Source organism: Silene latifolia, chromosome 1 (genome assembly GCF_048544455.1).
Source record: "Silene latifolia isolate original U9 population chromosome 1, ASM4854445v1, whole genome shotgun sequence".
NCBI lineage: Eukaryota > Viridiplantae > Streptophyta > Magnoliopsida > Caryophyllales > Caryophyllaceae > Silene > Silene latifolia.
In genome coordinates this window covers 132,436,725-132,458,656 of record NC_133526.1, presented here as the reverse complement: position 1 = coordinate 132,458,656, position 21,932 = coordinate 132,436,725, and the positions used below count along the sequence as shown (strand labels likewise).

At 38.3% G+C, this 21,932-nt stretch overlaps 1 non-coding gene across 1 annotated transcript; it reads left to right on the top strand.

Moving 5' to 3' along the window:
- The first annotated feature begins 9,995 nt into the window (after positions 1 to 9,995).
- LOC141619635 (small nucleolar RNA R71) lies at positions 9,996 to 10,102 on the top strand. The gene has a single exon (XR_012531769.1). It is a non-coding gene; the product is annotated as a small nucleolar RNA R71 (small nucleolar RNA).
- Positions 10,103 to 21,932: the final 11,830 nt, after the last annotated feature.

Here is a 21,932-nt window from a genome sequence, read left to right as displayed (position 1 = left end):
AATTAGGAGTGAGTCAGTTTTTACCTTTAGGTTTTGAACATCGAGGTCTAGACATACTTTTAAGCCTGCTATCAGGGCTTCATATTCCGCTTCATGTTTGGTAGCTTTGAACTCACAGCTTACAGCCTGAGCTATCACGTCTCCCTGTGGTGATTTAAGTACTAGTCCTAACCCTGTCCCCCTGGCGTTGGATGCCCCATCTATGAATAGGGTCCATTCTTGGTCTAGGGTTTTATTTTCTAGCTGATTGACCTCTTTTATCAGGTCTGGTTCCAGGTTAGGGCTAAAATCAGCCACAAAGTCTGCTAGGGCCTGCGACTTGATCGCTGCCCTGGGTTCAAAGGAGATGTCGTATGTGCTAATCTGTACTGACCATTTGGCCATCCTGCCTGAAAGTTCAGGTTTATGCAGGACAGATTTTATGGGCAGGTTGGTCCTGACTATAATGAGGTGACTTTCAAAATAGGGTCTCAACTTGGTACATGACATAATTAAAGCTAAAACATATTTTTCAAGTAGTCCAAACCTTAACTCAGCATCTAGCAGGCTTTTACTTACATAGTAGACTGGATGTTGCTGCCCGTCCTGTTCTTTCACCAGGACTGCGCTGATTGTTGTGTCAATGACAGATAGGTATACTGACAAAGGTTCTCCCTTTTCTGGCTTAGCCAGTAAGGGTGGAGATGATAAATAGGATTTTAGATCCTGAAAAGCTGCCTCATGCTCATCCGTCCACTGGAATTGTTTATTTTTCCTGAGGAGGTTATAGAATGTTTTGCATCTTTCAGAGGATCTTGATATAATGCGGTTCAGGGCAGCTACCCGGCCTGTCAATTTTTGGATATCCTTTACAGACTTAGGTGACTGTAGTTCCAGGATAGCCTTTATCTGTTCAGGGCTGGCTTCTATGCCTCTCTTTGTGACCATATATCCAAGAAATTTGCCTGCAGAGACTCCAAAGTGGCACTTTGCAGGGTTTAGCTTCATGTTATATTTTTCTAATATCTCAAATGCCATTTCTAGATGCTTCACATGGTCTTCTGCATTCTTGGATTTCACCACCATGTCGTCTATGTATACTTCCATAATGTCATCTATCTGGTCTTTAAACATCATATTGACCAGGCGCTGGTATGTTGCCCCTGCATTCTTCAGGCCGAAAGGCATGGCAGTGTAACAGTATATGCCTCGGTCTGTAATGAATGCAGTACTCTCCTGGTCAGCAGGGTGCATCTTTATCTGATTGAATCCACTGGTAGCATCCATGAATGTTAACATTTCGTGGCCTGCTGTGGCGTCTACCATGGTATCAATATGAGGCAGGGGGAATGGATCTTTAGGACGGGCTTTGTTGGTCGGTGTAGTCTACACGGACTCTCCACTTTCCATTCTTTTTCTGCACAACAACTACGTTAGCCAGCCATTCAGGGTACATTACTTCCCTGATCATCCCCATATCCAAGAGTTTTTCTACTTCCTCATTTATTATGGTGTTTCTTTCAGCTGCAAATTTGCGCCCTTTCTGCTGTACAGGCTTAAAAGATGGGTCAACATTGAGCTTATGAGTAATTATATCTGCGCTAATTCCAGTCATTTCAAAATGTGACCAAGCAAACCAAGATGATTTATTTTTAAGGAATTTTACCAGTTCAGGCCTGACACTATCTGGTGCGTCAGATCCTATCAATACATACCTGTCAAGGTACTGAGGGTCTAGGATTACCTGATCTGTTTCCATTCTGGGAGGTGCCACATAAGTGCTTCTGACAGGGTACTGTAATTGCTATGCCAGGGACTTACCTGCCTTAGAAGGCTTCAAGGCTGCTCTGTAGCATTCCTGGGCTGTCTTGTGATCCGCTTTGATTGTGGCTATGCCCCAGTCTATTGGTATCTTGATGCACTGGTGATAGGTTGATGGTACGGCCTTGACATTGTGAATCCAGGGTCTGCTCAGGATAGCGTTGTAGGATGACAGGTAGTCAAGGACTCCAAATTTCTCATAAGATGAGACTCCTTTCACGTAGGTTAGGAGGTGTATTTCTCCTAAGGTGCTCCTGGTTTCACCGCTGAATCCTACTAGGACGCTGGATTTCTTGGTGGTTTGATCCTCATTTATCTTCATGGCTTTCAGTACGTCAAGCATGATCAGGTTCACTGAGCTGCCTCCATCTACCAGGATCCTTCTTACTGTGGCTGTTCCAATCTGCATAGAAATTACTAGGCCATCATGATGAACATCAGGGATGCCCACCAGGTCACAATCATTGAAAGGGATTGTTGGGACAAGATCCGGCTTGCAGGGTGACACAGTCCTTGGTGTCCTGGCTATCTTCTTTGCTGCTGAATTTGTCAGGCCGCAAATCTCTGAACCGCCAGATATGAATTTTACTTCATAGATTGGTGGTGGAGGAGGGAGATTACGATCCTGCTTATGCTCCTGATTTTCTTTATCTTGGATTGCGTTCCTGCCTTTTGTCTTGATCAGATCTTTTAAGTATCCTGACTTCAGCAAGTAGGCTACTTCCTTCCTCAGGGTGAAACAATCATCCGTGGTGTGTCCAATATCTATGTGAAATTCGCACCATTTTTAATTGTCTCTTCTGGGATTTGTATTTTCTGACTTCCTGGGACATCTAACTGTTGTTCCCATGTTGTCAAGTCTCTGGATTAATCCTGCAATATCAACACTGAAATTATGTTCGGAGATAGGTGGATAAACCTTAACCTTACCTTGATATTCATGAGCCAGGTTGACTTCTGACTAATCTGGCCTGGAATATGGAGTAGGTCTATAATTGTTCCCTTTGTTGCTTTTCCTATTGCTTCTTTCATGATCCTTTGGTCTACTGGGTGATCCAAGTTTGTAGGTTTTATCTTCTTCCAGCCTAATGAAAGCGAGAGTCTTGGCCTGAACATCTTCGAAGGTGTGGCAGGGATACTTAGTGAGTTCGTTGTATAAGTCACTGTATGGTAGTAACCCCTGTCTGAATGCTTCCACTGCTGTTACAACGTCACACCTGGGTATAGACACTTTCTCTTTGTTGAATCTTGCAAGGAATGTCCTGAGAGTTTCATCAGGCTTCTGTGTAACTCGGTAAAGGTCACTGGATCGTTTCTCCAACTCCCCGCTACTTGCAAACCGCTGGTTGAAACTATTGATCAGGTTAGCAAAGGAATGGATACTGCCAGTTGGCAGGTTGATGTACCATTGCAGGGCAGGAACAGTCAGGGTCGTTCCAAATCCCTTGCACATGCAAACTTGTCTGAACTCGCTGGGAATAGATGCAGCCAACATTTTCTGCTTGTAAAGAGCCACGTGATTTTGTGGATCCGTGGTTCCATCTAGACCCTCATGGATGGAATTGTGAACTTTTTTGGTAGGTCTACTTTTGCTATTTCGTCTATGAAAGGCGAATCAGCATAGCTATCATGGGCAGCTTCTTCCATGCTGGCAGGTACTCCTGGTATCTTATCGAATTTTTCGTTGAGTTTCTTGAACTCCTGAACTACTGCCATCATGATGGCTGCTGCAAATTCATCAGGTTTCTCTTTATCATCATCTTTTGGTTCATCATCACGATCTACGTTAATGACTTTAGGAATACTTGGGCTCCCAAAGCTGGAAAAATCAATGTTCTTAATGATTGATGAAAACGGGGTTCCTGGTTGAAATCTAGAGCCTGCCCCTTGGGTTTTTTCCAATTTTTGCTTAAGGGCCGACTCAGATTCTTTCAATTGCAGGATTTCTGCTTCAGTTTGGGCCATTTTTTCTTTCAGGCTTTCCAACTAAGCGATTTTTTGGAGAGCTGCATTCAATTGTTCTTCAACGGTGGGTTGGGCCATTTTTGTAGGTTTTTGAGTTTTTGTAAGATAAGAAAAAAGGATTTAAAGAGCTAGATGCCCCACGGTGGGCGCCAATTGTTTTGTGTGGATTTTGCGCAGGGCGAAATCAGGTCAGGGTGAAACTGTGTAGGGTTAACTAGCTCTAGGTAGTCTGTTGGTCAGGGTACAATAACAAGACATAAATGAAATATCAACAATAACAAGATAAGCAATTTTGTACGTGGAAAACCCTTGAATGGGAAAAAACCACGGGCACCAAGCCAGGAGAGGATTTCACTATGTAATTTGGGAGAATAATTATATGGTAATAACAACGCTTATATTTCTCTATGTATATTGTATGCTTCTTCTTGCGTATGAAGGATATCTCCTCTAAAATCTTCAAAGTGTTCCTTATATAGTCTTCCTATCTTGACGACTGCTTGATCTGGCATTAAAGGCAAATTATTCTTCATTACTGCTAGTAATAATCACTAAATATTTCCCTCTTAATTATCGCATTTACTGCATAATCTCCACACTCAATGCTGCGTATTTAATTCCTTTAATATACGCGGATATGGTCTAATATCGTCCTGATATTTTGACCGTTGTCCTCTCCATGGCCTGGCGCCTATCGTCATGTGCCATGATAGCCTGGCACCCTGACAGCCTGGCAGTCAGGTTTAGATGAAATACTGATCAGGGCGGTCTGCGGATTTTCAGGCCTAACACTTACCAAAATGGGTTTTAACCGAGTCTTTTCCTACCAAACAAGTTGTTACACTTACGTTGGTTTCTCGCCATAACCAAACATGTAAGTATGAGGGTGTAAAAATCCTTCTTTTATAATGTCTTCATTTGTTTTATGACTATAACATGCTAAAACATGCATAACACGATCCAAAACATGGGATAAACGAGCCAAAATCGAAGTTTTGGCTCGAGGTCAAGCCCCTTATTGTGCACATAGGCTCGCGCCTCAATTGGGTTCCCAGGTCAGAACTCAACCGTGTTTGTTCTCGTCTTTCCCCTTTAATCCATTTTCATATTTGTAATCGGTTTTTACCATTTCAAATATTTTCAAACCTTTTTTTATTTTATTTTATTTGTTTTTAACCATAAAACATTTTTCACCCTTGGTTCCTCATACCATGGCGGTTAAATTCGTGTTTCGGTGATAATATTATGTTAATAACATTTAAAAGGTATTTAAAGCCTTTTATTTCATTTCGTTACAATTTGGGAGGTATTTTAAAGCCTTTCATCATTTCTTTATATTTTCAAAATAAACATATTAGTCACCAACACAAAGTCATCCTTGGTTCCACATACCATGCCGGATTTTAACCCGGGTACGATGATGAGTATTGACTAATTATATTCAAATGAACTTAAAATAATTAGTTCATAATTATTTTCAAAACTCTTCATGTCAAGCTTGTCAAGTCGAACCCGACACCGAATATCATCAAAATAATGATGACTATTCGAGTCTCGTTCCTCAAATCAACAAATGCGGTCTAAACGACCCTTTCAAACCAAATCTGGTCAAATACCCATTTTTCAATACGTTTTATAAACGTTTTCCAAATGGTCAGAACACGGCATATAACCGTTGGTTGACCCGCGCCAAAAAAACATGCCCCTTCCTTCTTATTTCCATAACCAGGGGAGGCCCCCTTACACTGCCGGCATGCTCGCGCCCCATATGGCCGCCTGGCACATGGCCTGTTCCCTTTCCAGCATTAGTCTAGGACGATCCCGACTCCGGTTAGCCCGGATATAGGACGGATCAGATGACTATTTGCTCATTCAAAAAAATCATATTTGCAAAATGCTTTACTAAGACAAGTGGATCATGTTATGCACCATAAACCTAATACGGTAAATAGATGTTTAATTATTGTCTTGCATGCAAATCAATCATTAATCCAACTCGACATCTTATAATTGATATTTGGATTAAATCAACCGACTTAGAAAGCTCTCACATGTTAGGTTTAAATTATTGAACGCGCATTCATGCATTTAAACCATTTTATCAACTTTTGCATTCAACCAATCAAGATCGATCAGTAGAGGCCGCTACCGCGGGCGGGATTGGGTGTCTGATTAAAGGGCTTCCCAATACGTACCTTCACCTCATACTCAGAAACTTTGGATAGTGGACGACCTTATCCAGGGCGTACGAGAGTCATTTTAGAGATAGGATGATAAAGAGGGACGATTCCTTATCTTTAGTACCTATGTCAAACACTGCTTTGTGCTTCATTTGACCGAGGTATAAAGTGGATTCGAACCGGTTCCAAGCATCCCACAAATGCTTGGTGGCGACTCTGAACATCTCTAATCGTTTCGAGACCCTTACCGAGATGAAACCGACCGATCTAAAACGATCCGGTCGAAAGCATTTTTACGCCGCCGAGTGTGGCTTTCAAAAGACCGTTGTATGTCCACAGATCGGCTGGGATTGCTGGTGGGCCATGTCCACACCTTCCATAGAGGAGCGAGGTCATACTTGGTAGGCTTCTTTGTAAAAGTTGGGTCATCACTAAGGCCAAATATTTTACCAAACTCTCTATAAGACAAATATCTATCAACATTCTCGAGACGAAACTCAATATTGGTTCAGGTCTCCACCTTGGTGACTTTCAAAGAGCTCAAAAACTCTAAGGTGAGGGATCAGTAAGTCAACTCTTGGATTTCAAATAATGTACTCAATCCCATAGACTCGAAAAAGGTCTTTGTTTTCTCTAGGACACCCAATTTCGACAAAGTCTCTTGACAAATGAACTTGGTGGGCAAGATAATTTTCTTAGCAAAGGAAATAAATTTCTTCCTATGGGAGTCAGAAGTGAAAATTACCTCCGGATAATCGGTTAGTTGTTCAACAACCGGAGTAGTAGAAGTAGTAGCTTCCATAGGAGGATCTTGCTCTTGAATTTCCAACCTTGCATTATGAACTACCAATGCCTTTGATGCTTGAATAGCTTGAAGAGCTTGTTGTCTCTTAGAAAGGTTCTTCTTTTGGGGTGCCTTACTTCCACCTTTTATTCTTGCCATGCTTCTTCACTTAGTAACACCAAAGAAAGCTTGAAATCTTCAATTTCTAGTAATACCCAAATCGATTTAGGATAGTTGAATGTTGCCTTGTATCCCAAAAATCGACTCAAACTTTGAAGGTTTTGGTGTTTTAATCACTTGTTATTTTCTAAAGGAGTGATTTAATTTTGTTTTGAGGAAGTTTGGATTTGATTTGGTTGATTTTGGTTGAGAAATTTGTTGTTGGTTGATGGAGAGAATGAGGGTTTTGGGGTTTTGGGTAGTGTTTATGTTTGAAAGAATGAAAATGATTGGGGAAAGGGGGTTTTTAAGACCCGTTGGATTTGAAAACCAGAGGGGAGACGAGCGGATAGGCTTCGGGACGCTCGAATTCGTCGGTTTCTGGGTTCACGAGCGTCTTATAGGCAAGACGAGCGGATTCTTGAGCTGGGATGAGCGTCCTAAGTTGGAGACGCTCGGATTCCTTTCCAGGGAGAAATCCCAAAAATTGACAGTGCAAAGACGAGCGGATTACTGGTGAGACGCTCGGATACTCAGTCAGACCCAAATGTTGATTTTGCCAGCTTCTCAAGACGAGCAACTTTGGCCTTGGACGCTCGGGTTCCCTTCAAGACGAGCGGATCCTCGTCGGGTCGCTCGGATTGTCCCTCTTCCTCACGGATTCAGGTCCATCCGTGGGTGCTTCGTAACCCGTGTCATTCATTCTTCATTTCTTGTGGTCTTCATTGTGGGGGCACTACAAATCTTGGATAGCCTAGGCAATTGCTATCCCCATACTAAGGTAAAAAACTACACATCAATAAACTCATTAGTCCCTCCCTCACTTCTCTCAAAATGATGAAAATCTTGATCATGGCATAAAAATGTAAATCCAAAAATTGACAAAAATGCAATATAATAATTAAAAAGCAAGTTAGGGAGTTAGAATATTTACAAGTGGTGGTTTAGGGGGGACTCCACCAAACTCTCATCCAATAATGAAATGTCAAGGGGGCATGTTCAAGGTGTTGTTGATGTTGCTTAACACCTTGAAAAAGTAGTCGAAAGCTTGTTCATTGTCATGATAAAGATCTTCAATAGACCTTTGCACTTGTTGTTGTTCATGGTGGTCTTGGGTCATAGCATTACCGATATAGGGATTGAATATCCCTTCAAACTCATCATCCCAAAGACCACATACTTCGTCTACATGATCCCTAAAAATATCATGAGTTGATAAAGACAACTCTTCTTCTTTCTTATCTTGGCCAATGAGGCCTTCTTCTTCACTTGTCATGGGTGAGCTTTTCAAGCTCTCTTTGTTGCAATTTCCTTACTCTTTTGATGGAGCATCATCCACTTTCTTCTTCCATTGAAATGCCAACTTCTTCCTATTATCTTGCCGGCTATAGTGATCAACCATAAAACATGGCTCATGTAATCGTGGAGCTCTCATTGTCTTGTTAAGATTGAAAGTGATGGTTTCATCTCCCACTTCAAGGGTGAGCTCTCCATGTTTTACATCGATCACCGCCCCCGCGGTGTGTAAGAAAGGTCTTCCTAAAATAATAGGAATGTTGGAGTCTTCTTCCATGTCAACAATAACAAAATCCACCGGGATAAAGAACTTGCCAATTCTTATCGGCACATCTTCCCATACCCCTAAAGGTGTCTTTGTTGATCTATCCGCCATTTGAAGCGTGATATTGGTGCACTTGAGTTCTCCCATTCCTAGCCTCTTTCTTACCGAATATGGCATGACACTAACACTTGCCCCAAGGTCACATAAAGCTTTGTTGATCGTAGTGTCGCCAATAGAGCATGGAATGGAGAAACTTCCCGGATCCTTTAGTTTTGGAGGTGAACTTCCTTGTAGGATGGCACTACTCACTTTAGTGAAAGCAATAGTCTCATGCTTCCGGATGGATTTCTTCTTCGTAAGAATATCTTTCATATACTTTGCATAGGCCGGAATATGATTGATTAATTCCGTAAATGGAATTGAGACTTCCAAATTATTCACAATCTCCATAAATTTTCCAAGTTGGTCATCAAACTTAGGCTTAGGTTGACGACTTGGAAAAGGAAGTCTAATCACAATAGGCTCCTTCTCTTTGGCCTTCTCTTCATCCTCCTTTGAAACTTCTTGAATGGTGGATTCTTCTTCCCTAGAGTTTTGCACAACTCTTTCCTTGTCACTAGCATTCACAACATCTTCATCAACGGGCCTCTTCGGCCCTTCGGCCCTTCATACCTTGTACCACACCTCAAGTGGGTGGCACTCACCGATTCTTGTCTTAGGGGATTACCTTGAGGAAGTAATTGCCCCTTTTGTCTTTGTGAACTTGAAGATGCTAATTGAGACATTTGGGTCTCCAACATCTTTGTCTAAGCTAGTATGTTGTTAATGATGATGTCTTTTGCTTGGCTATCCTTTTGCATTTGAGTGAAAAACTTTTGTTGGTTCTTTTGCATTTGGAGGACCGCTTTTTGAACATCAAAATCTTGGTCATTTGATTGAGTGTATGGAGTTTGATTTTGGAAACCTTGGTTTTGGTTGTAAAAGGGTCTTTTATTTTGGTTTCTCATTGGGGGTGGGGTGTATGTTGGTTGAGGGTTTTGAACATTTTGGCTTTTGTATGAGAGGTTGGGATGGAATTTGGTGTTTTCATTGTAATAGTTGGAATAAGGGGTACCACTCTTGTATGCTTGGAAAGCATTCACTTGTTCCCCTACATTCACTTTGGTCATGCCCCAAAGTTCCACAACTCTCACATATTCCACTTGGAATTGATGAAGATGCCACCATGGCATTAACATGTTGCTTAGGTGATTTGGAGGCTTCTTCAAGTTTAGCCATAGCCTTCTCAAACTTCAAATTAATGGTATCAATATGAGCACTAAGTTGAGCACCCAATTGAGTAATAAATTCCATTTCATGCTTTCCTCCTCTAGTAGCCTTCCGAGGTCTACTATATTGTGAGTTATGGACCGCCATTTCCTCAATCTTGTTCCATGTTTGATTATCATCAACTTCGGTGAACATACTATTTAATCCCATGTTGAGAATGTTTCGGGAGTCTTCATAAAGACCATTCCAAAATTGTTGTACCAAGAACCACTCGCTAAGTCCATGATGAGGACATGAGCGACAAGTTCCTTTGCATCGCTCCCAAGCTTCATACAAAGATTCTTCTTCCCTTTGTTTGAACCCCGTGATTTGGGCTCTTAGCATGTTAGTCTTTTCCGGAGGGTAGAACGTTTTGTAGAAAGCAAGTGCCAATTTCTTCCAAGAGTCAATACCAAGAGTAGCCTTATCAAGGCTCTTTAACCATTGTTTCGCGGTACCAATCAAAGAAAAAGGAAATAAGACCCATCGAATTTGGTCTTGACTCTTAAGTCACTCCGGTTTGAGAAATCGCATCATAATAGCCACAAAAAGTCTCCATATGAGAATCAGGGTCTTCACTAGGCATCCCCCCAAATTGGCTTCTTTCGACTAATTGGATAAATGCGGATTTTGCAATGAAATTATCGGTCAAATGTTGTGGTGTGAGAGTACCATTTGGTAGGTTCTCCTCGGTTGTTACGGAATGTGATGAAAATTTAGGCATTGTGGGTTGATTTTGTGGTGGGTTATGTGTTGGGTTATCTTCTCCTTCTCTTGTAAAAGGGTTGATGAACTCAATATTGTTTGGTTGAATATCCACAATCTCACCAATACCTCTCAAAGTATTTCTAGCAAGTCTTCTATTGTTTGTCAAAGTTCTCTCAATTTCATGATCAATGGGTAACAAGTTACCTTGTGATCTTCTAGACATGCAAAATATCAAACAACTTGAAAACAATTAGAACAAACCTTGAGGAGTTTTATTTCCCCAAGGCAAAGAAAGACACAAATAAGAACAATCAAAGAAAATCAAATCAAGTAAACACCGTCGCCGACAACGGCGCCATTTTTGGTTCGTCGGTTTTGTTACTCATCGTCAAAAGTTACCTAGACCAAAACAATATTTATAACTTCACAAACTACTCTACTATTAGTAAAGATGTAAGTAAAGGTCGGATCCCAAGGGACGGGTATTGATGTAGGATTTTCGATTGCAAATGGTCGTGTCTAAGGGTGTCACAATTTGGGTTGAGATAAGAGATCACTAAACTAAATAACAATGTATATAAACAAGCAAGATGATTAAAATGAGATGTAAAAGATTGATTAAAAGCACTAGGGTGTCATGAGTTCATAGGGGATACATGGGAATTGATCATACAAACATATTCTCAAATTATAAGCAAGCAATTATTGTTGTGATAGGATCGAGTTGGTTTATATCTTACAATCCTAGGAAGGTTTGGGTCCCGGAGCCGAATCTATTAGATTGTACAACACCTACAAGTCGACTTAATCCTCCCTACTCAACTATATGCATGGTCTAATGAGACTCGAGTTGGTTTATGTCTTACAAGTCTCATTGAATAGATAAGTGATGGGTAAAAAATGCAAGGATTCATAGGCTCGCATTTTATCAAACATAATATGTGCATAAGTACAGATCACAACAAGCAAGCAAATAAATTATGTGAACATATTAGATTAAGTAAGAGTCATCCCCCTTGTTGGTTTCCCCTAATTCCCCATTAACCCTAGTTAAGAGACTACTCACTCATTATCAAGTTTATCATGCTAACAAGGTTGTCAATCATATTAACAAGGCAAAACATGATGAATGAATGGAAATGAATAACAATAATTAAAAAGGGATTAAGAGAATTATAACTAATGATGATTCCAAAATAATAAGCAAAATAATATAAGTACTTGATGATTGATGGAAGGTTGTCAATCTCCTAATAATACCCAAATAATCTTCAATTACCCAAAATAAAGGATGAACAATAGAGAAATTAAGGAAATGAGATTTGTATTAATGCTTAATTAAGAGTTTATTACAAGATTAAGATGAGATTAGAACATAAAAAGAGCATAAGAAGGATATGCAATCTAATTAGTACAATGGGGTATTTATAGTAAGGATTAGGTACATAAATCAGGGTTATTAAGGGATTAAATGACGATTAAGACCCTTAAGAAAAGTTGAGGAAGTGCTCCTCTCGAAGGAGATGCTCATCTCCGCTTCGCTAGTCTTCATAGAATATGCTCATCCCGAGCGGACTGAGAGAGAGACCGGCTGCACTGGAAGGGAATCCGAGCGGCTTGCTGAGGGCGACGCTCGGATTGAGAGGGGCCAGGACGAGCGGATTGGCAAGAGGACGCTCGGATTGTAGCGGGCCATGACGAGCGGATTGACAAGAGTACGCTCGAATTGTAGCAGGACAGGACGCTCGTCCCGTGCACTGCGACGCCCGGATTGTTGGCCAGTCAGCTTCTCTTCTTTTCTTTCTTCAACAATCCTCAAGGATTTTGTTGGAGATGCAAGGATCTTCCCATCATTGCCCATTTACTTCATTATTTACATAGGCCTTCTAGTCTTGTCTTCACTTCGATGCTTGGTCATTAGATTCGATCAATTTAGCTCCATTTTGCCATGAAAATGCAATGTTCTTACTCCTTTCCTACCAAGGGATCAAAACCTCAAGGAATATGCAAAACGAAAGACTAAAGATAGTAAATGACCCAATTATGCACTAAAATGCATAGGAACGAGGCTAATTAGGGGACTAAATATGCTCTAAAATGAGTCACATTAGGAGACCAACAAAATTTCTTCAAACAATTGATAGAGGAGAGCCAAAATAGGGACAATGTTCTTCAAGGCATTGTTACCCATGGTGAGGAGTTGGCAATTCAAATTGCCCAAATGAAGGAAGCCCAAGTAACTACTCCTCACCATTCCTTAGACATTGATCATGAATGCGAGTTTGAAGGAGTTACCTTTGATGAGAAGTGGGAGGAGCCAATCTCCTTGAGCTCTTGTGAGTATGAAAGTGTGGTATTTGATGAGGAAGATATGAGGTTGAGTAAGCCAAATACTCTTAGCCTTTGTGAGTATGAGGGTGTGACTTTTGATGTGAACATTGAGATGGTGGAGGAAGAATTATTGAGGAGACGTAAAGCCTCCATTTATGATTCATATAAAGATAGCGATGATGATAAGCCTATGGAAGAAGCTTATGCGGAATATGTGTCTTACAAGGACTTATGGAATGAAGAAGAGGAATGAAGTGGTGAGATTGCCTCACTTGAGGAGCCCATCCTTGAGAAGTTTGAGGTATGCATCCATAAAGAAGATGAATGTCTCTTTCCTATTGACTATGAAGACCTTTTCACACCCACCATGGAACCTATGATTGTTGAAGATGATATGGTAAACCTTCTCCAAGAGGTAAAATTGTCATATAAAAGGTACATGGTGGAGAAGCTCAAGAACAAAGCTATGAATGAGCTTACTTGTGGAGACTTAGCACCCACAATCTCAATTCCAAAGCTACCTCGTCATCAATGTTATGAGAATTCTCCTTCTATTCTTGAAGGATTGACAAATCCAAATGCTATCATCAAATTTGAAGGAGAAGGTGGTAAATGGAAGTCTCCGGACGAATATGAGCCATACTTCATACCTAGTGTTGACAAGAATCATAGGCTTGTTGGTTTGAGGCATTGCAAAGGCCCGAGTGCCGAGGGCAAGGTAAATGAGAGAGTGAGTAACAAGCTCCCTTGGCCAAGCTTTATTTTGAATTGGAACAAACCATATTCATGCTTATTTGAGGATTGTTCACAAGCCTTTGACCTTCTACTAAGAGCTTTAAGCTCTATGGACAATGGATTTCAACAATTCAAACTAGTTTGTGGAGTCCTATCTCAAACCACCCTTTATAACATATTCCCTTCTACAACTTTGTATTATATAATATTTAACATACTTTTAGATTAATTGCATTTTTCTACATGAGAGTTGTGAGGGAGGGTCCCTTATCCATTCTTTGAGCAAATTTTCAGAAATTGATAAGAAGGAAGCACAAAAGGGTGCAAGGGAAAAGATTAGCATGTAAGATTGAAAGGTTGACAAGGAGCAGCCAGGACGCACGTCCCAAAAGTAGCCCACTCGTCCTGAGCTGTGCTTTAGGCAAAACAAATTGCTGTCACAAAATCCGCGCGACTTGGAGCAAGGACGCACGTTCCACTACTGATCCGTTCGAGCCATCACCAGGACGCTCCTCCTTAACGTTACTTTGAGCAAAAAAAATTTCCCGGAAGAAAATCTGGGCAGATTTTTCAGAGGATGCGCGTCCCACATATGATCCGCTCGAGCTGACCACAAGACGCTCATCCTAATCTATATTCAACAGAGGAGAACTAGCTGTAAGAGAATCTGCGCGTCCCCTTGGTAGGACACCCGTGCAGCATCCTCAGGACGCTCGAGTCGATGCCAAGACGCACGGATTGCAACGGGTAAATGCTGGGTCACAGTTTGGTACGCCCGAGCCCAACCCTAACCCGCTCGTCCCAGTACCCTTTCTTTGATATAAACGCCTCCCCCACCATCCCTTTTTCCTTATCTTATGAAATCAAAACCACATCTCATCATCCCCTTACATTCTCCATCACAAACACCTAATCCACATCACGAAAATTGAACAAATCCCTACCAATCACATCAAGCAAGGATGAATCTAAGGAGCAAAAGCAAGAAAGAAACCGAGACCGTGCCTAAGCGTCGCAAGGGTGCTACCTCATCCGCCTCACGGGAGGCAAGGGGCCGAGAGAATATAGTGATTCATGGTGTTGCACAACTTGATTATTTCCCGAAGGTACTCTTCACCCAAGATGAACACCGCCAACAATTTGAGCAATTTCTAGGTAAGGACTATGAACCTACTCAATTCATTGATCTTGATGCATTACAAATACTTGGCATAAGGCATCAAACGGAGGTGTTTTTCAATGGCTTGGGTCTTTAGAAGATGTTCTATGCCCATGAGGACACTTACTTGAGTCTCACGCTAGAGTTTTTGTGTAGTCTCTGTGTTGTCACTAATCGGCGAAAAGAGGTCGGTATGGAGTTCCGTCTTTGCAATAGAGACCATAGGTTGACTCTAGACCATTTTGCAAGTATTTGGGGTCTTGAAGTACCAAGGGATAACACCCATAAGCTCTCCGACTTCACCGTTAACCACCTATGGAGGGCCATTTCTGGGAGAGCACTTCATTCCTATAAGCAATGTTGATCTTCGAGTGCACGATGGGAGGGTTGACTGTTGGAATATGTGTCCTCCGACAATAATGCGATCACAATTGTCGATCACATTGATCACATGTTTAAATCTCATTTTTTAAGAATACGTAAGGGATGATTCATTTTATAGTCAACTGATCAACATTAATCGGTAATGATTGGCTTGCTAGAGTTTGACGTTACTGTCGTGGGACGGTGGTGGCCAGTTGATCCCTTAAGGTGACACCTAAAGGATGATGCCCTTATCTATAAAGTTGATTAATTGTATGACGATGCAAGTTGATCAATTCCTTAAAATTGAACAATTCGATTTGTGAGAGAGAATAATTATCTTATTGTAATGGGATTAAATAAGATTTATTTTAGTAATAAAATGCTTTGTTACTAAAATTGTTTATTGTTTGAGAAACAATAGAGATAAGAATGAATGGTTAATTATAATTACAAGATATTGAGAATTATAATTACATGACCCATTTTATTTATGTGATCAAGTATCACTAGTCAATTTATTGGATATAATTTAATTAATTCATAAAATGATATTTATGTGATAAATATGCATTAAATTAATTAATAATATGTATCATACTAAATATGCATTAAATTAATAATATTATTTAGTGGGGATAAGGGATAATCTTGGGTGCAATCAAGAGAAGAATCTCTACTTTGAAATTTTTGGAGGATCATCCTTATATATGAAAAGCTCAAGAACTAACAAGAAGGAGATCTTGTTGGTGCCCATAAAACCGAAATCATGTAGTAAGGACAATGATTTCTTCTCTTTTAATTTAAGTTTGCATGCATAAGATTTGTAATTAATTTTATGACTAAATTAATTAGAACATATATTAATATGTTAAGTAATGATATATAGATTTCCAACAAGCGGTATCAAGAGCACAAGGTTGTTTGCATGCAAATCGGTTATTGTTTTTCCGAGTTATACGATTAACATATAAAACTCCTAAATTTGTGTTATTATGATATATCACGAAATTTATTATGCATGTTAAAGTTTCTGATCCTAAAATGTATTTAGGATATTTTGGTTAATTTATGGATTTTTATTGTTCATTTTATTTAATAATGGCATTAAAATGTGATTTTATGATAAAAATGTCATTTTTGGACGAAAATTAGCTAAACTTCGAATTTTCCAGTGGTTTTTGGATATGTTTTCACATATATTATTTTTAGATGATCTGGAAATTTTCAAAAATTTTGGAGTTCTTATGCTCGAAATATGGATTTTTCATGATAAAAATCGAATTTAAATGAAAAATAGGTTAATATGAGAAATATTTCGAATCTGGTCATAGAAATTTAGTATGTTGTCACATGCAATTTTACAAGATGTGTGTAAAATAATAGACTATAATGAAGTCTTCATGCATGATTTATGATTTTTTGATGAAAAATAGCATAAATAGTGACTTTAATTAGTATAAATTGCTAAAACATACTTCATGACTAAGGAAAAACGTCACATGTTGCATTTTATCATATATTTCAGATATAAAATTGAAAGGTTGATAAATATATTTTTTCTCATGTTTTTATGATTATAATTGATAAATCCGATAAACCGCAACATTGTTTTTCCCGTTAAATTTCGAAATTTTTAACCTAAGTTTTTGAACATTATGAGTGTCATGGTATTTTTCCAGAATGTTCATGGGTTTAAATTTAAAATTTTGAATTTATTTGAATTTTGTGATTTATTTGAAGTTTATAGCATTTTATTGTAATTTTGAGTCCTCTAATGAACAATTTTAAGAAATATAAGTTAATTATAGTCAAATTGTTAGTGGAGACTAATTTTGAGTCCTAAGATGGTTAGGGTAATTAACTTGTGCATAAATATCATTTTATGTAATTTATTGTGATTTTAAAAGGTTGAATCACGCAAATCCGTAAAAACCGATTAATATACGATATTGGCTCCTTAATGGCGATTTAGCATAAAATTGGGCATGTTCATACATATTATAATGCTGCATTTTATTTATGATTGTCATAATTTTATTTTATGTAATTTTGAATTATGTAATTTTTACTTAGTATGGCCTTAGTTTTTAATTTATATTACCCGAAATGTATGGGAATATCGATTCGGTTGTAATTTATTGTGATCTCGTATCACCGTTTTGTAATTTAATAGATTTATTTTATTTTAATTACAAATGTATAATAGGAAATTATGTAATTTGTTATGTAATTTATTTATTCCGGAGTTCCTTGAAAACGGTGTCACTCAAGAAGGCGATACATAAAGACGGTGTTACCTCGAGATGCGTGCCAAGAACCAAAGTTCAAGGGACCAATGGAGTTGGTTTCCGAATATGTAATAGTTAATTAGATTTTCTATTTTAGAAAGGCCATACTAGAATTTAATTTATGCTTTGCATTTTATTTATATGTCGCATGCATCGCTAAATCGCCATAACTAAAACATGCATTGTCATTTTAATCGAGTTTATCGACCGTGTCAATTATAATTATCGTAGTTCACCGCTTTAGTTCACTTAAAACGTGACAGATAATAAATTGACATGACCTCTCGCTAAAAATAATCAATTGAGACTTAGCCTTACCAAAAATTAGAAACCATGAAGTACCAGTTTCGCAAGGGAGTTGAGTCGGCTTTACCGTAAGACAAACCTTGTTACGTTGGTGAAGTGGGTGATAAATGTCTATCCACCGAATTCATGTTGATGAGGGATGAATCGGCCCTACCGTGCCCAAGTTGATGTGGATTTGGATCATGGACACATTTATTCGAAATTTGGATTGAGCTCAACGGTAGTATTCGTGACCGTAGTCGCATGGGTTCCGGGCTAAAGATAAATGTTAATGTAATTTTATCGACCAAGAGTTCTAAAAGTAGAATCGATTAAAGAGTTAATCCACCGAGTTATATTGATAAGGGATGAATCGGCCCTACCGTGCCCAAGTTAATATGAATTTGGATCTTGGAATCATTTATCAAAGTTGGGTAGAGGTCACTATGTAAATGCTTTACTTGTTATTTACAAGTATTATTATAACGATGAATGTTTTGTTTTCATTATTCCTTTAACATATTGTTCTATTTCTTTATCTCAATTCATATACGATATCATTTCGATTTTGATTCAAATCTCCATTAAAACATCGTAACTAAAGACAAATATGAATTTGCTTCTAAAACCTCAAATGAACCATTGCTAAGGATCTCTTGTAAAGAGTATAGATTAAAGTTATTCATTATCAAACAGGTTTTTGATTCTTTACTAACACATCTACTTACAATGGATTGTTATTCATATACTTAATTGAATTAAGTACATTGAAGCGATAAATTGTTTTGGTAATTAGATTTGTCAGAATTCGTAATTGACCAAAATAACGCAACCACTTCAATGAAAGTTTTAAGACTAAAACGAACAAATGAAGAGTAATCTTCATGAATTCAATTTTGCTTCTCAAAGCAAAGACTCATTGAAAAGAGTGGGAGCATTCTCTTAAACCGTTAAGATGAGGACGAGGTTCAAGAAAGTAAAGATTATAGGGGAATTGATACAAGGTAATGTTAAAAGAAAAGTTATTGAGAATAACGACACTAAACCTATCAATCCCGACTGATAAAGTTTCCATTGTCTTAAATGTTGGACACTAGAAAGGAAACTACCCCAAATTATTGAAGAATCAACAAGTTAGTTGTGGGACATCTAATAGGATCTTCTTCTTTAAATGTTTATTTGATTAACATAAATCTTGCTAGAACTACATCGTCAATATTAGAAACCAATGGAGGTTTTCATCATTGTACTTGATACATAGGATGATTAGAATATGACGACTAGCAACAATAATGTTGAGAGATAGAGTCATTGTGTACTCAATCTAGTTTTTGGGTTTAGAGTTTTACTTAATTATGACTATTAAGTGAATAAACTCTAAATAAGAATATAAACTTGTTAAGATACAAAAAGAGATTTCACTTTTGTGACCCTATACACCATGATTTGATGTATGGCTAGCCCATTATCAAGGTAAATATATTCTAAACCAAACTAGAATGATATATCATGTAGATGATGCAAGACTCAAATTGGTAACCCAAGATTAAACCTTAGATTCTGGAATGATGAACGCAAAGAGTTATCGAGTACTCTTGAAACCATTAGATCTTATGGTATATGCGTATCTTGTATTCAAAGCAAGATGTCTCGTGCCTTTTGGTTGAAAAGGAGATGGAGATTATAAACCATTGATCCAAAATAGGTTGATCATTTTCTTTTACCAACGATTTAGGTTGACACTAATGTGTTCACTTAATAAGGTAAATAGAGAAATCTTTGAAGAAGTTCAAAAGTTCAAAGAAGCACGATTTAGTCGTGATGGGATTATCAAAGTGAAGACTTTGATATAAGCCAAAGGAAATGTGATATAGTATCACAAGTTAATCTCTCTTAGCACACATTATGGAATAATGTGTGATTGGATAAGAATTCAAACGCTATTCGATATGGTTTGGACTTCAATCAAGTTACTTTGAGTTACTTGATTCTTTTGGGGATTTTATATTTTGTCTAAATTATTTTTCCACTAAATGGTAGGGTACCATGTTTGTAAGCTTACACAAGAAACAAATGCTCGAGTACAACGGGTTTGCGGCTCGTGAAGCTGTCTTTCTAAAATACAAGTTTATTTCTAGAAGACAGAGTAGGAGAAATTATTCAAGAGCCACAAAGAATGATTTCTTTCGCAAGAAACGGGTCTTTCTTGGCTACATGAGACGTTTTGTGTAAGACGTTGTTTCTTCAAAACCTAGGAGGTTAAAGTCGTCACTTGTTGAAAATGATGAATTCATGTTACTTTTATGAAAGTAAAGAGCTTACAACTTACAAAGAAATTGTTTGATTCAAGTTGGTTACTTCTTGAAAGCAATAAACATATGACTTACATGAGAATGTTTAAGTCACAACTCAATACAAGGCTTAGAGCCATGAAAATCCGAAATAAAAAGGCTTGATTAGTGACAAAGGGTTTTTGCACTAATAAAGAGAGATTTCAAAACAAGATTGGTGGCAAAGAGTTTTGCGCTGGTTGAAATGCTTAAGTCTATTTGGATCTTCTTAGGGATTGTGTTTCATTATTATGAAATACATAGCAAGTGAATCTAAAACCCACTTCTTCAATTAGAAGGAATGTATTCAATATATGTCTTGAGTTTTGTAGATTCTTGCAATCCTAAGATAATGTGAAACTTAAGAGAGAATCTTAAGTAGGACATAAATGAGTTGGAATCAATGTTTTAATCATGTTATAAAACTTTTCTCGATAAGTCGAGAAGTTGTGTTTATACATGGAGTTTAGTGGGAGTTACGGAAATTTTAATTAGTCTTATATGTGGATGACATATTGATCATTGCGAATGATTTAAGACTTTTGAAGTAATATAATACATCTTTAATATCTAGATTTATGTAGATAAATCCACATGATATTAGCGTCAATAATAAGTCTTATGTTGATAAGATTCATGACTAGTTCAATTAAATTGAACATATTTGATTGATTTCATTTGCTTCCGCTGCCGAATCAATTAAATAGGAAATGATGTATAACACTTCATATACTTTGAGTATGATGAGTTGTTTCAAATCGAATTTAAGTAATAGTTACCAAGTAGCCATATTGATTACCCTTAAGTGCTTGCAGAAGCATTAAGGATATGATACAAAGTGTTTTGATGCAATTTTGTGTTAGGGTGTTACACAAGTGACAATTGACAATTGAGATTGCGCATGGTTTCCGACAAAACCATAATCAAAACACATTAGGATGGTTAAGATACAATTGTGGCTATGTTATTTAAGAAATAGATTTTCTAGAATCGTTCTAGGCAATAAAGAACAATGAGAGATATTTATAACGGAAATTGAGTACACTTGCAATCATGAGATGTGCAAGAGGATGAGTCCCGCACACTGTGAAAACAGTGGGAGCTATTCTTAGGCTAGAGGGCCTATGTCTTGATTGGATCTCGACACGTACTCAGAAAGTTGTGCGATGCAAATGTATACATTACAAAGGAAAACGAGTATGTAGTAAGGTTGAGTAAGGTACAAGAAGTTGATAAAACCTACTAACCAAAGCCTTCTCATAGGCTAAACATGATGAGCCATGTCATTTCAATTGAATTGAAATGAACAACTACATACAAGATCAAATTAGATTATAGAACATGAAATAGTAATCAGGCATTGACTATTCATATGTGATAATCGCATTTGTCGTTCGAGTTTTTACTTTAAAAACTCCTTTTATACTTTGTTACATCCAAACGGGTTGTAGAGACAACATTGAACCCCGTTAGAGTGAACACTCATTAGCATTGTATTCGCCCATAGTCACTTGTATGAGGTGACGTCTCGAAGTGACTAGAGTGTGATGCGATTGATGGCAAGTTTAAGTGCCATAGAGTCATGTGAGATGACTAGTCGATCACATAGGCAGACTGTTAGGAACACTTTGTCGGGCAGTGACCGCTTATAGAGTTCTGGCAAATTTATATAGCCTGGTCGTGGCGAGAGCTACTATAGTATTCTAAAGAGTCGATTCTTTTGACTAAAGACTATTCGCCTAAGATGGCACAGTTTCAGATTAGCTTTGATTTATGTTACTACGACCTTCGTAAATGGGGTCAAATAGGCATATTTTTGGGTTATGATGGCTGTGGCTAGTCGAAGGGAATAAGTGCGATAGGAATTGTCCACCCCTTTGTCAGGGTTAAAACAATATCTCAGGGCCACTCGAGGAGTAATGAACTGGAAATGCGTGGCCACGCTCGGAAGGTATCTTTGATAGATAAATCCG